This window comes from Hyposmocoma kahamanoa, unplaced genomic scaffold (assembly GCF_003589595.1).
Source record: "Hyposmocoma kahamanoa isolate Upper Pololo Valley unplaced genomic scaffold, ASM358959v1 232, whole genome shotgun sequence".
Taxonomy (NCBI): domain Eukaryota; kingdom Metazoa; phylum Arthropoda; class Insecta; order Lepidoptera; family Cosmopterigidae; genus Hyposmocoma; species Hyposmocoma kahamanoa.
Window position 1 is genome coordinate 3,011,321 of NW_020653750.1, and position 18,782 is coordinate 3,030,102.

The 18,782-nt window shown below is 33.2% G+C and overlaps 1 protein-coding gene across 1 annotated transcript in view; it reads right to left on the reverse strand.

The window, feature by feature from the left end:
- The window catches only part of LOC113228424 (serine-rich adhesin for platelets-like), a 37,644-nt gene extending 21,371 nt beyond the window's left edge, over positions 1–16,273 (reverse strand). Inside the window, exon 1 of the mRNA XM_026461724.1 lies at positions 16,011–16,273. The gene's annotated coding sequence lies outside the window, so the exon portion shown is untranslated. The remainder of the gene's footprint in view (positions 1–16,010) is intronic.
- Positions 16,274–18,782: the final 2,509 nt, after the last annotated feature.

Here is an 18,782-nt window from a genome sequence, read left to right on the forward strand (position 1 = left end):
TCGACTTGGTACGATTTCACAGGACGACTATTGGCAAAAATTAAATAAATATTTCTGCATTTACGGCTTCAAATAGCATATAAATAAATTATTCTTCAAAATAATTCCCCAATATGTTCTAATCTCAGTACAGAGTACTAAATAAACTGATATCAAAAGTTCATACAATTACATCTATTTGCGAAGTTTTATTGAAATCGGTTACCGGAAAGTGTCCGAAACCGCATTTATCCCCCAGTTTGCCACCCTTAGAGCTGCAACATTTTCTTCAAATTTAAATAGGACCTAGCTGAGTTACCCTCTTTCCAACAAAAAAAGAATCATCAAAATCAGTTTGCAAATTATAATAGTTGTCGTGTCACATACATACAATAAAAAAAGCGTACAGTCGAATCGAGAACCACCTCCTTTTTTGAAGTCGTTTAAAAAAAGAGTATCATATATAGAAAAATTCATCTATTCAATATCAGACAACATAGTCCATAATTAAACTAACACATAGAATTACATCACGTTACTAATTATATTACATTCATTATATTTGAGGTTACATTCATGAAATTTTAAATAATGTCCAAATATGTAAAGTTAATTGAAGTAATCAAAAGAAAAAATTAAATTAAATTAAAATTAAATTGCAATTAACAACATTCATGGTACATAATAGTGGCACCTTTTGTTTAAGTATACCATACTACAATGATTTACGTAAGTGCAATCAGGCCTACCAGCTATCATGGTCAAGATGCTGTTGGCCCGCATCCTGCACCCCAAGGAAGTGCATCGCTAGCGCATTGTTGCGTGGAAACAATCTACCCGCGCCTCCGCGAACATCCCTGAAGCCCTACAATACCTGGGCAGCCCCAGCAGCACCCTGAACGAGTCATTGAATTGTACACGCAGAGCACCGTACTGCCTTTGCGTATAATCCGCCCACAACCCGCTTGTATACAAAGATGTACAGAAGATGACAGCGCCCTGCGTTCACGCTCAATATCCTCATCGTCTCTAAGATCAGACGTCACCAGATGTCGTAGGTACTTAAATCTGGTAACTACCTCAAAAGTACTCCCATTTAAATTAATATTTGGAACATCCGGAGTAGGTTTCCTGCTGGCCCTGAAAACCATGCACTGGCTCTTGCTTGCGTTATATTTCAGTCCGTGTTCAACAGCATACCTTTCACAAAAGCTGATCAATTTCTCAAATCCACATACGGAGGCACTCATCAGCACCATGTCGTCCGCGTAGCTAATATTGTTGACACATATTCCGTCAATATGACAGCCGACATGTGTGCTGCTGAGCTCCTCTATCAGCGCATTTAGGTATAAGTTGAACAGCACCGGTGAGGTCAGTCCCTCCTGTCTTACCCCACACTGCAAACGATACGGCTCGCAATATGTCCCCGCCCTTCTCACAACATTGACTTGGTTTTGATACCAGAATTTAAAGATATTATTTAATTCTGTAGGCATATTCGTATCTTTAAGTTTACCCCACAAAATATCATAACATACCAAGTCTAATGCTTTGGCAGGTCCAGGTAACACGCATATACCTGTGTATGGCGGTTCGTGTAGTTCGTATAGTTTATGGTTATTGACTCTTTTATCAATATGTCAAATGATCGTAAAGGAATTGAAAGAATACTTTTTTAACAAGTTCATTATTTGCTGTCGCTTTTTTATAAAAAACACAACTATCATTTATCATTTCAAGCAGCTATGAACCGAATTTGGATATATCGCATAAAATTAAGATTTGTATTGTACACTTATATTTTTTCGAAACCTGATTTATTAAGAAGACATGTGTAAACACACATATTCACCTTTAAAATTAATAGCTAGTGTAAAAATCGAAAACAATAAGAAATAAATAGAATATTCTTATATTAAAACTGTGTTTGGTTTCCATAGTTTAAGATCCTTGACGACGAAAATGAAGCATAACTGAGGCTATATGAGCGCAAAAGTGGTGTAATCCACATTTTTTTCCCACAATATTACTTTATATCCTTTAAATGATACTAAAGTACATAATTATTTACATTGGGATGCTATTTTCGTGTATAAGAAATAATGATTATATCTTATTACTGTATCTTTTTTTTTATGATTATAAATTAGCATTATAATTGTAAATATTTCCTTAAGTGTCAATAATAAAAAATAAAGATTACAGTAAAAGAAAACAAAATTCATGTTCTTCTTTAATCTTTATGGTATAAAATGATTTCTAAAACTGTAAAAATAATAATAATTTAATAAAATTGCAAAAATAACATTAAAATTGTCTATTATTATGTTACTTAGGTCAAATAATGATTAGGTACTACATATAAAATGAATTTAGGTAATTTCAAATCTTCTAGTATTCATTTCCCTTCCGGCTGGTTTTAGGGTTACTCCACTTTTGCGCTGATAACCTCAATTATGCTTTAATTTTTTTTAATGCATGTGACGGAACGAACAAATTTTGCGCTTGGTGGTAAGCTACACGCCTGTCCAAAACTGTTACAGTGCCACTGAAGGCTTTAAATCGCAAAGATCTTGAGGGCACTGCCACTGCTCCCATCACCCTGAGACATTAGTTGGCAAGTCACACGTGCCTGTAATTTCATCAGCACTCTTACCCTTCAAAACTGGAACACTAATGCTCTCTTTACAGCTTGGCGTCAAAAATAAGTAAGGTGGCATTACTTCCCCGAACAAATTCTTTCACAAGGAGCTCTACTACTACCTAATATGCAACACTATATTCATACAATTCTTAGAATAAAACGGGTAACGTCATGGAATTAATATTTTAAGCTACTTAGCAATTAAGTAATTCGGCCATCCTGCCTTTAGCAATTTTTTTAATGACCTAATTTTGCTCAAATACCGTAACAGATTAATTCACATATTGATTGATTGCCGCAGGTAATTGTCAGGTGTATGGGAATAATTTCATCCAGTACCGTTATAAAAGAGTCTCCCTACAATTAAGCCAATGCCGATAGGCGTATCTATTAAAAGTTTATGCTTTCAATTAAATTAGCATTAATAAAACACTGCGCAAGTCGTTGACTTTTGATGAATGCGTATATTGATACACACCCACAATGTTATTGTGGGTAGAGGAATTACTTCCAAAAATTATAAATCGTTCTTAGAAAAATTATCACTAATTTATTGTAGTAGAGTGGCGCAGTGGAAGCGCGCTGTGGCGGAGTGCGGCGGCGTTTGGAAGCTTATTCTTGATACTTATGAAAAGGTTGTTAGCCGCTAATGAGCCGTGACCAGGATCACGGCACGTGACAGGATACTTCGGTCCACAAAAATTTATTTATAATTAAATCAAAAGGAAATGGCTGTAACAAGAAAAGGTATATAAAAAAAACAAGTACAACGCTACGAACCACTCGCTACTTAAATACTAAACGTGAGACACCTTGGCCCGAAAGTGCCGAGTCAAACTAAGATTGGTATTAAAATTGGCACATGATTAGGTTGAGAACTGGTAAAAGAATCAAAATTAGACGCCATTAAAAATTAGAGCAGTACTGTTCGCTACAGCGATTGAACAGGGAGTGACGACGGAACGAAACAAAATGAGAATGGCGAGCTAAAGAAATTAAAGGACGATTCAAAATTTGGATACAAGTGACCAGGAACCAGAGAAAAGGTGATAAAGGTGGGATGACGATGTAAGGAGGTCACATCGTCACACTCAATACGTGAAAATAATAAAAATATAGCAGAAAAACGGACTGTAATAACTTAAACCTTACTTACTTAGTAATTGGTAACCTACATGGCGTACAAATATTAGATTGACATGAAATAAAGAAATTACGTGCAGTTGCTAAGAAAACAATTCTCAAAGAGGCGTTTTGTTTTCAACAATGATGTATACATAATTGATTAAATGTACTGGATGATAATATGATGGATAATATATTGATTTAATTACAGACCGTGGACCATGGTCAGTACTTAAATACTACTGCACACAAAATTGTACAAAATAGTAAAACTACTTTTGTTTGTGCCGTAGTGCTTATACTGATTCAATATAAAATGTTCAACATAAATCATTGAATTTTGTCAGCACGTTGATACTTCTCTATGGAGAAACAGGCGCCAATTACATAAAAAGCACCAAGTGTGATTTCCAAAATATCACACTGTACAACCCGTAGTTGGTTTTTTCAGATCCATATAGCGAAACGGGGTACGCCGTTATATCATATTCTGATATTTAATTTTACGGTAAACGCCGTTACTGTCGATGAACGAGTTAAAAGTGAAACAAATTTTAGGGGCACTATTTGCAAAATCAATACAAAACTAACTCTTATTTAAGTCTTCCCAACCAACTGAACAACCAACTTAACCACTCTTTCCGTAAATGTATTAACCACATATCTATATCGTCGCACTTAGTACGGTAGCTAGCAGAAAACATCTGCGTAGAGTTGGTTTACCGAAACGAATACCCCGTATTGTAATATTTAATTTTACTATTTTTAACTAAGTAAATTTTTTAGATTAAGTAGAAAAAGATTTAGAACAATTAGATGCAATTGTAGTACAATTATCAGTAACTCCATCGTATTTCCATAGGTTGTCAAAATATATTAAAATGTTTTGGTTTAAGTCATGTTTAAGTCCATCTTTCATCCAACAAATTAATCTTAAATCAACGCCCAGAAAGATGTTAACAAAGTAGGCATGATGATTACAAAACGCTACTGTTGCCTAATTAAGTAAAGCAAAAAGTGGTCATTGTTGTCCGTCGTATAAGAAACTAAACATCCTTATTTAGTACGTGTTGATTGCAATCTGATGTAATTATGTTTTTGAGATTAATCATACAAAAGGTGGATGACCGAGTCTAAAAAAAACCAAGACTAACGGCACAATTCCGCTTTTGAAAATTCTAAATCACAAACAAGTTACTAGTCCGTAGGGAAATAAATTTAAACACAACCTTCAAAATCTTTAAGCTATAAATTTATTTCGTGAATGAAATCTGCTTGAAATGACTGCTAAGTTATAACACGGGTCATGTAGTATACAGTCTAAGCATTCAGGTTTACTTATTTTTAGGAACCAGAACCATTCAGTTAAATTTTTAAATCAATATTTCATTTAAACATTTATCAATAAAATTTATCCAATATTTTGAAAATATAATAGGCACATGGTTGAGTGAAGAAAAAGAAGAAAAGAAGGGTAATATACCGTTATAACCAAAAACTAAGATCTGCACCAAGCACATAGAGAAATTCGTAAAGTCTGCTAACTCGTTCCGTAGCTCAGTTGGAAAAAAAATAGCCCCGTTTTGGCGAAAAAGATGCTGGTTCGGGTATAGCCGGGTCGAAGGAATTTTTGTTTGTGTTTGTTCGATATTTAAATTTTAAAAAAACCAAAAAATCGAAAAAAACAGGTCTAAGGAACTTGCAAAATGACTGTACACTTGACTAAGTCGCCATGTCATTATCTCACGAGTTCCGTAAACAACTGTTCCCATTGTTACGTGACACTGTCATTTACTTTTCATTGCCTGATTCATCACACCAATTTCCATCAAATCTTCAGTAGGAGGTATTTATTATCATGATATACCAAAGTCGTGACGGGAAAACAATGACTGCAGTATCCCTGCCGGCGGACGACTCATGGACCCTAGATGTAAATAAAGTAATTGGATAATTGAATCATTCACTAAATTACACGATTGACGTAATTTTATTAAACAACTTCTCTCAAGGAGATAAGCAAGTGTTTGTTATTTAGTCATAATAGTCCACGAACAGACAGATATTTCAAACAATCATTTTCCATGATTTTATATCTCTCACAATTTGCCTAATACGAGACCACACCCTGTACTCTGATTCTCCGTCTGACATGCGTCCGAAACAATTCCTATTAAATAAGTAATACTATACAGTATGATAATAATATATAACTCGACCAAATTTAAAAACACATAATGCGAATGAAGCTTCATACTTGCCATTGTCTTCAAATTTGGTCGAGTATTATTTATTTGACAGTATTTGTTTCAGACGATGTCGGACGGACAACAAGAGTAGACTCCTAGGTAGTTGTTGTGGAAGCAAGGCACATTGTTATTGGATAAATTATTAACCCTCCTTCGAAACAAGCCCATCTGCAGGCTGATTTTAATTCAAAACGGAATCGATCCGATCAGGTAGTCCATCCGAGTCTCGAAATCAGATGGGTTTCCGAGCGAGAAGATGAATCTGATTCCTACTATATCTTTCTAACTTGTAAGTTAAATCAACTGTACTATTGTTCCGATTTGAAATGTCAAAAGTTTCCGATCGGCCATTCAAGTTTCCAATCGCATTTATGCGTCTCGACTACGAAAAGATGCAGTTTCCGTTCGGGAGAAGCATGATTTTTAAAGCTGCTGAACTCCTTGACAGACATTATTGTCCGAAATACGCATGGTATTATAAAAAATGTGGAAAATAATGTATAATCTTTAGAAATCGGAACAGTAAGCAGATTAAATGTTACTCCCTAAAACTCCACCCACTAAATAAGGCAGTTTTGCATAACAACGGTATTATAAATCGACAGACAGTTATAATCACGAACACATGATTGAAGTGATAAAGATCGATATTATGGCATATATATTCTTTTGGTAACACAAGTCGTCAATGGCAAATGGCAGTCTGCTTTTATGGGTGAAGTACTTTCCGTTTATAAGATTTTGCGATAAAAATTACAACTACCGTTAATATGTTTGTAAAAAATGCTGTTTTGGAACTTAGAATAAAAATTAACAGAATGATTATCACTAATATCAGGTTTCTTACCACGGTATGACTTCTTTTTATTTTCCCGATATTTCGGAACGTCTTCTTTCTGTCGCCGTCCAGTCAACCCGTGACCATGGAGCGTGCAACCGTTCCGAAATATCGGGAAAATAAAAAGAAGTCATACCGTGGTAAGAAACCTAGTATTAGTGATAATCATTTAGTGAATAACCACGAAAGTCTTAAAAATCTATATAAAAATTAACAGCTTGGAAATTATATAACACTTGTTATATAATGATTTGTATACGAGTTTTTTATAAAAGATTTAGTACATTGCATTCTCCATGTTATATGAAAATACATGTTATTCAATTTGACCAACTTCTGCTATCCCGATTTTTTGTTCCGATACAATGAAATGATCCTTACAAGAAACGGAATCGAGCAGTAATAAAAAACTTGTAAAACATTATTCATTTTTGACAACTCACGCTTGACCAAACAATTGACTGTGCTAAAATTGTTTTCTCAAAAAAAGATTGTGAGATTTCTAAGAAACTTTCGGACTTCAGTAAAAAAGCACTGTGTTGTATCAGTAAACAATAATAAATTCAAAGTTTATTCTAGTTCTATAACGCACTTGCATTACAAGTAACAGCACTGATATTGGAGAAAAACATCGAATTCTTGGCATAGAATTTGAACCTACTTGGCTGACTTGCCAAATGTGCCGGACGCATTCGGTCAATCATGAAGCCACTTTTCACACTTTCACACTTCGTACTTGTCCGATACCGAAAAATGGTTCCTACATTTATAAAACACATGTATGTAGCAAGTTTAAGTGATATGATAATAATTCTTAGATATTTTTATGACGTGAGATTATAATTGAGTAGTCTACTTGCTTTTTAGTTAATGACGTGAAATGGATCAGTATTTTAAATAATTTCAAATACTTCAACAATACAGTACTAAAACTTGGTATATTCTGAACAAATCAGTGTCAAATGTTGACTACTCTTGTAAAAGTCGCTATCTTTCTTAGTTTTACACTTTCAAAAGTTGCCATTTTGTCATCAACCTGCAACTACTGGTGATATTGTGCATAATCTCGTGCAAAATTCGTTATTTTGTTTGGTCTTTATTATTTTATCATCCGAGAGGCTCTGTTCATTTATTAAAAACTTGATCGTCAAACATTTCGGAGCAGATTGGTTCACATACGAAATTCTTGAATTGTATACTCATATTATCGGGCAAGTACAATCAAATGTGACCGAAGAAGAAGAAATTACAGATAGTGAAGATACATTGATGGTTGATGACGTGGAGTTTAAAGGAAAATTAAAATTAGATTGAAGTTTTATTTTTTACTACTTTTATAACAAAACTAGCCATGTTGTCATTGTGTTGTTGCAAAACTAGCTACATTAATTCTGAACAATTACAAAACTGGTTATTTTAAGATTATTATTACAAAAAGTCTATGTTCAATTTTTAAAAGGAAATAAAGTAAAAAGTATAATACTGTGATTTTGTGTCTTCATATAGTTTATCTCTTTTTTATCACAATTTTCACATAATTAAAAAAGTACCATTTTGAAAATCCGTTTTCGGAGCAATAATTCTTTTTTTTTAGTTTATACCTTTTTTATCCACGTACATAACGCAGTTTGCTAATGGACTACTCAATTAGCCTTTGCAAAAATATCCATCCACTCTGAATGTTCGGTGACAGCTAATTTAATATGAATAGAATCTTTCTAATCTCTCTTTAGTTCAGTGACTTTGTACGCTAAATTTTGATAGACATTTGATTTATGTAAACCAAACCAAGTGAAAATGTATAGTTTGAAACTTTGATAAGTAACCCTTGTTACAGATCAAAGTTTTGAATTATATATTTAAGATCCAAGAAATATCGGACATTTTTATTTGTTATTCTAAAGGACAAGCTTAAGAGGGATAGGCAAGTAATGCTTCCGTCAAGTTCCGTCAAAAGGACGTAACAAAATAAATAAGCTTCTAACTTCAATTGGATGTGAACACAAACTCAGCATGACTAACATGTCACACCCAACAACTGTCGACTACCTAACGGGCCCTACACAGAATATTTCCTTATCTTTACAATACACCTTAAGGACCAAACGTGAACTCATCTGAAACTCTACTACGAAGCTATAAGGTCGAAACGACAAGTTTAGATTCTAAAAGCCCCTACAGTTGTACACTTTAACACCCACAGCGCGATGGACAATGCGATAACACACTATAATTCAGATCATAGCAAAAGAATACCAACTCAATTTGCATAAGCTCGGAATGTAAACGCCTTATTATGAATGTAAGTCATAACATCAAACCGTATACATAACTGGAACACTGTTATTAGTATATCACTTAGATGAAGTGTAACCTTGAATAAGCTAACGTTTTTTATAACACCTTGGAAGGCAATGTTTGAAGCGAAATGAAGGATCTAATATTATAATTAGTAGCAGTAGAGCTCCTTGTGGAAGAAATCGTCCAGAAACGTACTGCCACCTTATTTATTTCTGCCACCAAGCATTACCTAATGTAAGCATTACTACATTCCGGTTTTGAATGGTAAGAGTACTAGTGACATTACAGGCGCATGAGACTTGTGAACTTACGTCACAGGGTGACCGGCGCAGGGGCAGTGCCCCTCAGTACTTTGTGATTTAAAGCTCTGAGTGGCACTGCAGCTGTTATGGACGGGCGAGTTGCCTACCACCAGGCGTACGACTTGTTCATCCCGTTACTTTGTATCTTAAAAAGATATTTTAGATTTACTTAATGAAAAAAAAAATAAACACTATAGAAAAAATCTTTACGTTAATTTATCTAACCTAACCTAACTTCTCACTCATACTTTGGTTTATGTTAATGGAAATATATTATTTATTTACGCAGTTTCAATTGTTATTGCTACCTACTTATCTACAGATGGAGGGTTCCGTCCACTTCCATCTTTCATTAAATTGACGGTTTGACTCTTTGCTAGTTTGAATACCATAAAAAAATAATAGGCTTTGAAATGAAACTATTTTTCCGGATTTAAAACGCGTATATGTGTTTTTTTCAAACAAACCGACGTTTCGGGCCCTTTACAGGTCCCATGGTCACGGTTGAAGGTTGAGTCAATATCAAATATACGCGATTTAAATCCGGAAAAATAGTTTCATTTCCTATGTGTAACAATCGCGAAAACCTAAGAACTCGATAATAGGCTTTGATTGAGAATAACGTAAATGCGAAATAAAACTTATTTATGTATATGTTTTCAAATGTTACCTTTCGAATTCCATCACTTTATTATTGATTTATATTTGTTGTTTGCTTTCATATACTTATCATATTTGTCATTTAAGTATATTTAGTTCTTCATTTAGTACGGATCTCACTTCGATTCAAATTAATATCTAATATCAATTAATATACTTGGTACTTGGTGCAACGGGCTGGTTTCCGCAACTCGACGACAAAGCGCCTATTTTGCATGTGGATCAATTAATATATTTAGTATACATATTTAACATCAAACAAAAGGTAACGTCATGGATGAATCCCGAGTGAAGCGGAAATGGCAAAAACCAACAAACTCCTGAGACTTTTATTTATCTTCTTTAAAGCTATTATTTTAAATTAAAATAATAAAATAAAAACCAATATAGACTTATTTCCTACATATGTATCATATTAAAAAAAAAGACAATGTTTTTCGCACTGGAAATAAAACTCTTTTTTTACAGACTTCAAATAAAGGAGGAGGTCCTGAATTCCACTGTATGTTTTTTTGTATATAATATTACGCGATTATTCGGCATTTGTGAACCGATTTTGATAATTCTTTTTTGTTGGAAAGAGGGTACCTCATTATTGGTCCCATTTAAATTTCATGAATCAGGTTTCGCGCACTTTCCGGTAACCGATTTAAAAAAAAACTTGGCAATTGCATGTAATTCCACGAACTTTTGAGGTCTTTTTTTATAATTCAGCATTTAAATCGCGTATATTTGTTTTTCCAATCAAACCAACTCTTTAAAGTTCCAATGATCACGTCTGATAGATACTTTACGTTATATCTATTTATTGTTTTTATAAATAATCAGTTTAGTCTGGGACATCTCGTTATGATTAAACAGCCTATTGTTTCTAATATGTACGTTGCGGTAATTAGTATAGGCTACAAAAAAATCGCCAGAGTGTCTCGTGAACTCGTGTATAAGATGTTAATTTGGCTACGATACATCTTTAGTATTAATTCATCCTGTACCTATTATGGTTTTTGTACTTTGTACGTGAATAAAAAAATTAGGTTAATTAATAATTTAGAGTTATGCATATCTACACAAGCACTACAATGAAAGACACTTATACCTTATCATTCTTCTTTGTACCTTGTAGCAGTAGAGCTCCTTGTGAAAGAGTTTATCCAGAGTAGTACTGCCACCATACCTATTTCTGCCCCCAAGCAGTAATGTCAGCATTACTGTGTTTTGAAGGGTAAGGGTGCTAGTGAAATTACAGGCACGTGGGTCTTGTAAACTTATGTTTCAGGGTGACGGGCGCAGTGGCAGTGCCCATCAGGTCTTTGCGATTTAAAGCTCTGAGTAGCATTGCAACTGATATGACGTGTAGCTTATCATCGGGCGCACGAATTGTTCGTTCTCTCATTTAATATTATAAAAAAAACCTTTGACGACGGTTAAGTTTCTTAATGTCCCGCAGAATTCTGCAGTGATAAAAAGGAATAAAATTACAAAATTTTTTGTTCTCGTCTACTCAAACACGATTAATCTAAGATTTTTATTTTTGTAATATTGCAATAGTACATATTAGGTACTACGTACGTAGGTGCATGCGTATTAGGTACGTAATACCTAAAGTGTAGTTACAATGGATAAAATCTTGGTTATTATGTTACTACGGAGACATTTTAGATTTCACTACCAGAATTGATACAGAAAACCGCATCTTTAACACGCATTTACAATTAAAAAGGCCCTATTATTAGAGTTCTATTTAACTTTGAAATGCTATGTCGTTTATTTGGTCTTACAAAGTATAAAGAAAAATATTATAATTTTAAATTATACTTTATCGTGTAGAACCCATCCGTTGTTTTAGTTTACGATACTCAATGCAATTGCACTTGTTGTTTATATGAATTTCTGAGAACTGAGCTCAGCCTCGCGGGAATCGAACCTGTTTGGAGGCTTCGTTGACGATCCATAGTAGTCTTTTATGGACCTTATTATAGAGCTTCAAGTTAAAACTTGTGCTACAGTCCAGTTAAATATAAATAGCGAGGACAAAAAGGCAAAAGATGAAAATAGGCTTATGCCACTTAGCAATGGGAGTCTGCAGTTTCTGCACCTACTTTAGAATCTATGGGAATATATGCATAGAATTTGTAGTGCCTGAATTAATATTTTAAATACTTCGTGGGTAAAGTATACAAATTTCAATTTAGTGCATGTAAAATATACATAGATGGCTTGATTTCGTCATTTATTCAGATATCACACTACGGCCAACTTTTACTTCGACTACGGAAAGACGGCGAGCTAAGCAAGTTTTTTGTACATACTTACAAATCAAATCAAGAATCTTTATTTCGTAAATAACCAAACTACACTTGAAATCGCCACAACAAAACAAAAAACCACAAGTCCTTAACAGGTCAATTTCACCTGAGAATAATGATCGTTTTGTATCATCACAAACATAACGTAGGTATCATCTATGTAATCATTGATTACGAAACTTACTAAACAAACTTTGCCTAATTTAAACTAAAGCAAAATTCGTCTTGTAAATTCGAAAAAACTTGCTTAATTCGCTGATTTTGCTGTCGTAGTGACAGTTCCTTTTGTAAATGTCATCTTGATAATGTTCCTTTTTAATACTAGATTATTAAGTATTACAATATGCAACGACTGAAAACCGCAAATAATTATCGAATCAATATCTTTACATTTTATATTTTAAGCTCGTGAGTAAAATTTACTGTTAGACAATTTACAACGCGTCAATAACATTAATGTATACAGACGAACATAAACGATACCACCTATTGTGCCAACCCTATGTAACTGAGATAGCGCTGTGATATAAAAGCATACTCCATTTTATTCATGAAAATAATGTAGCATGTACACAAAAAATCCAAAACGAAATAGTTACCGGCAAATGTTGAATGGAAAAAAGAAACTATTGTATTGGATATGTTACATGGAACAACCCTCTGTCATTAAATTTTGTTAACAATTATTATTAAACATCAACTGAGTAACACTTTATTTTATGCCGTAAGGTCCCTAACTCTAAGGAACGGGATTTAATTTTTGTCTAAGGTACCCGAGGCAATGCCTGTATGTCATGGGAAAAATACGTTATATTAAAGAGTATTTGTATTGAATAATACAAAAAAAAATACAATATTAAGGAAGGTCAATTATGAATATAATTAATTAATTGAGAACAACTTGATCGAAATATTAGTGGACGTCGACTCCCTCTTTGTCGAACTTTAGCCATCACTCGCCCGCCCAGTATACCAAAATAACAAAAATCTCATTCGAAAGATTTTTAGATTGATATTTTCCCATTTTAATATAATTATGACATTTGATCAAGTGGTAATAAATGACTACACAAGATTTTCAAACTATTATTAGTAGGTAATAATAGGCGCTCTATTTATGGATAATAAATAATTGTACATCTTAGTTATATAATTTTTATTGATATTCACATATTATTTTATTTATTATTTTTGACTAAAGTAACGATTATGATTAAAAAATACCTACGCGAGCGATTTTTTTTATAACACCAAGTGACGACACGAACATGCCACGACAAGATTGATGGCTATTATTTGAACTGTATCATTCAACATACAACAACTCTATAGCAGGCGAATCGCGTAACGAGATAGCCGAAACGATGGAATATCGCTACCAGTCTGTCTTTCGAGTTACACGGTTAGCCAGCTGATGTAATCCAAATACATAATTTTAATAATAGTTTGTTTTTATGAGTGCAAAAACAATATAATCATATAGCAAACGTGTTATTGATATGGCAATAATGTGAAGACGCAATAAATAAACAACCGAAACAGTTTTTTGACTTCTGAATTCATATATTTTTGTTAACACATTAAACATTATCTGGATTTTATATTTGAACCTTCTTAAAATATTTTTCCAGATACTAAATAAGTCAGCCAATCTAAAAAATATACTGACTTGTTCTTCGCATTTTACTACAGATAGAGTTGTATCAACCTGTTTTAAACAAAATAATATGATACACTCGATTTACACTAATCTTGCACTTTTTGAAGTCTGTGCAAACGGGCTGATCTGGGGTCAGGACCTGACTGAGATGGTTCTTGTGCGAGCTTGCTTGCACAGGTCATAGTATCCTTCTCGTATACCCAAAGGGTTGGTAGGGAGGGTCACTATAATCAAAACTTATGTAGAAAAGAACGGGGATACAGACCCGTCTTAATAGACCTTTTTAGTGGCAGTAGAGCTCGTTGTAGGTACCTTAGTACCTTATCTATTTCTGCCGCCAAGCAGTAATGTGACTATTACTGCATTTCAGATTTGAAGGTTAAGGGTGCTGATGAAATTACAGGCACATAGGACCTGTCTATTCATGTTTCAGGGTGACGGGTGCAGTGCCTCTCAAATCTTTGTGACTTAAAGCTCTCAGGGGCACTACAACTGTAATGGACAGGCATGTTGCTTACCACTAGGCCCACGACTCTTTCGTCTCGTCACTTGGAATAATAAAAAAAGAGAAGAATAAATCCTATAAAGATCGAAAGAAAGATGAGAGTATCAATTATATTAAAACTCTGATTTATTTAGGAAATGCAACTATTTTTCGGATTTGAATCGCGTTTGTTTATTTTTCTAAACAAATCCGTCACCCACCAACTGTCCGTCAGTAACCATATGAACCATAAAGGGACCGAAATGTTGATTTGTTGTTGATTCAGATCCGAAATAAATATTTTTATTTCCTATTGTGTAATAATCGCAAAAGCCTAAGAGCTCGAAACTCAGAATTATTTTTAATTATAGCATCGTAAAACGTTATATATATATACTCAATTTATTTGATATTGCTTTATTTATTTTTTTACATTGCAGAACCCCTTATCTCAATAGCAAACTTGTATTAGCAAAATAAAACCAATTCCAGCCTATTAAATTCTTTAGTTTTCTTAAAAAACAGAACAAAGCACAAACTTCGTGTACGCTATCGATCGAATTAACATGAGTTGCGCTCGTACGCTTATCCGAGTATCTCTTGAGCGCGAACCTATGAACACTCAACAAAGAACAATAAAGATGTTAATACTAAAAACAAAAGTACATAAAAATGTTCACTTATATATATTTTATATACATTTAGATTATTGAGAGTAGTAAACCACTCTCACAGATATGACGTATATTTTATGCATTTGAATTTCGTGGAAGGTTAATCAGTGCATTCCTGTTTACCTATATCAGAAGTAATTTAAAAGCCTTCGTACAATATTTGCTGCAATAAACCTATTTTGTTGCTACCGAACTCAAACTTTACAAGGATTTATAATCTATTTATTACTTGTAATTACGATTTATTAATAGTACATCACTAATTAATAAATCGTAGTTACAATTTAATATTAATATAATTCTGTATCTTCAGGTTATTAGGAATTAACTAGCTAAGTTTACATTACAAGTAAAAGTTAGATTTAGTATATACTTTACTTTAAAACATTTTCCTAATTGAAACAATTCATCTTACTCTACAATTGAATCCAACCCATATGCGTAAATTCCCTGGGAACTTTATTTACACATGGATTTCCAATATGGTAAATTCTATTTTCCGCAACAACTACAACGATGCATCCAGTCGTTGCGAAAAAAATATGTAATGAAGGAAAATAAGTCATAAAGTAATTATACTTTGTAATAAATTTACTTATTATGACTATATTAATTCATGTAAAAAGCATTTAATAAGATCACTTGATCTGCGGTGATGACAAAAAGTTTGTAAAAAAAGACATCAACGCGGTCGGGTGCGCAAAACTTTCATAAGTTTTTAGAATAGTGCATTAATGTAGTGGTATTAAACAATATTTAAATTAATAAGTAAAAATAAGACTCACCCAATTTTTCTTCGTTTCACTATATTATTCTCACAACACAGCGCTTAATCTTTTGTTTTCCTAATTCCTAATTTGAGTTAGGGAATATCAGCGACGTTTAAAAATTACTTAGTTTACTGTGTTTCTTTTAATATATTTTGTCTTTTTATATTTTTAAATTAGAAGCGAACTTTCCTGCGGCCGCGTTCGTTTGGAAATGGCGGGAGGCTTTTCGTGTAGGGGCTGCGACCTGCGTCCTTGCGTAGCGGACAAGGTCTTGGCGAGGCTATGTGTGCCCGCGCAACTCCTGCGCTTCTTATACTCATCGTCGAGCTATTTAACAGATGCTAGCCTGACATAACCATTAGCCTGACTTGAAAATAATGGTCCTTATAACTAGTTTAGAATAGAAATTTAACATTTAGCAAAGAATTTTTAAAGAAAAAATTATCTTAAACAAGTTGATATTAAAATCCTTAACAGAAGAAAATTAACTAGCCTAGTGTTGTAAAAAAAGTTATGTACAAATTGCAACATAATTTTTAAGTTATTCCCTTTGTTTCATTTCTACAAATTATTTTGAACAATTTTGCTAAACGGTTTATAATTGTAATTTCTAATTTACAGATAGAGTTTTCTCGTAATAAATTTATTTGACTAGATACGTAACTACTGTGTAATAATTATATATTTAACGCATGTCTATTTAATTCTTTTTCTAACTTTCCTTTTTACTAAAGGATATGGTTCTCGCGTGATCCACGATACAAAACAAATTGTCCATACCGATAAATCGACCACAGAATGTGACGTTTATGGTACCTACTCTTATCACTTGGTCAGAAACGTGTAATCTGTCTTTTTATCCTTCTGCACTTTATTACAGAAAGGTTCAGAAGCCACATTTTATATTTATTTATTATGGTTAGATAATGCTCGTCGCAATACAAGTCAACAAATTACCGTTTTTCGATAAAGAAGCCTGAAAATACTTACCACTCCAATATTTACTATAGGTATACCATTAACTCATATGTGATGTTAATGAGTATTATAAGTTTGCTGTTTTTAGTTTTAACTAATTTTCTCAAAGTCATGGAATTTATGTATCTACAGAAAAATACATATAATATTGTCCAAAACTGCAATAAAAACATTGCTAAACAATAGTTAGTTATATAATAATGGAGTAAAAGTTTCATTTTAGGCGAGATCATTGTCGCTGCTTGAGATATGCGTGGGTGACTGTAGTTTGAATGTAAAACTACGTAACGTGTAAAATGCGACGAAATAAAATTATACATATTTAATAAATTAACAAAGACTTCTTCCGTCCCATCGTTATTATATTTTTAATTTATTTTCATGTACAGAATGCTGACCTATTGTTACCTGAAATTTCCTTTGCTTTATTATTTATAGACTTACTTACTTTATGAAATTGATATTTTACGGTTTTCAATACCTTAAAAAGCATTTTTAAAAGTAAACCTGCAATTTTTCCTGCCTGCACTTAAAATTCTTTTGTACCGCTACAGAAGTAAAAAAATATTTCGGTACATAAACATTTGCCAATTTTTAAAAACATGATTAATCTGTAAACTCTTTTCTCCAAAGATATAAATTCTGGCAATCTCATTGATATGAATAAAATACGTATACCTTGCTTTCCCGTTACGTGGCCTAAAGTCGGCCCGCTGTTTGGCGGCCATGAAAACACATGTTATCGATTTATTTTATTGTAAACAGATATTAACTGTGGGTAATTTTTCAATAATACTTTAAAGCTATCGGTATTAGTTTATTTAGTCGGTATTATCGGTATCAGAGAAGTATTTTTGTTATTTTATGTAAATTTAAACGTTTTATTAGACCTCCTAAATTAATATTTCATTAATGATTAATAGTTACAATTAAGGAATTCAGAGTTATTTACGTTCCTGATTTGACAAGCTTGCAAACTATAAAAGTATTTTAAAACACCCTAAAAAATGACCGTCCTCGATTACCTATACGTAGTTTATTTTGACTTTCGTGTCAGCCCATCACCGTTAATTAGGCATTCGTCAAAAAACTTCGTTAACGTCGGTTGGATAAAGAAATTCGAGTGTTTATTGGGTGTCCCGTTATTTTCGCTTGTTGTGTTCATAATGTAATGTAAACTTTATTTCTTGAGATCGACTATCGTAGTGCACTTTGCGCTTATTAGTTACTAATGAACGTTTTAAAGCGAGGGAGTCAAATTGATAACGTAACTCCACTGCCCTTATACAGGTAGTTGATGGAATACCGAAAGGGTTTTTTAGATTATAAACAGAACGATTTGCTCTGCTCTGCTCCGTTCCCTGACAACGTTTAACGAACTCTTGGCAGCGGCACTGGAGTGTGATCTGAAAACCGAATTGTTTTCTCTATACCATGTATAATTGCTTCTTATGTGCGTAAAAATTTTAATTTGGAATTTTAACTTTTTTATTTACTTAAATAAATTAGTACGTAAACGTTATATTATCAGGACTGGCACTTTGTTTTTCGAAGTAAGCGGGACATTTCGTTGCGTGCGGTCCAACTCACGACAAAACGAGACAAAAATGTTAACAATTTAGGTTGTGGATTTTTGAAAATAATTAATAATCACAATAATTTTATAACGTTATAAATGGCACGCATTAATTAAGGGCTTTGAGAAATAATTACACGAGCAACCCTGTGGAGAAATATTTATCAATTTAAAATAATTATACTCCTGCATGCTTAATATGTATACATCTACCAGAGAGAGTAGCTAAGACT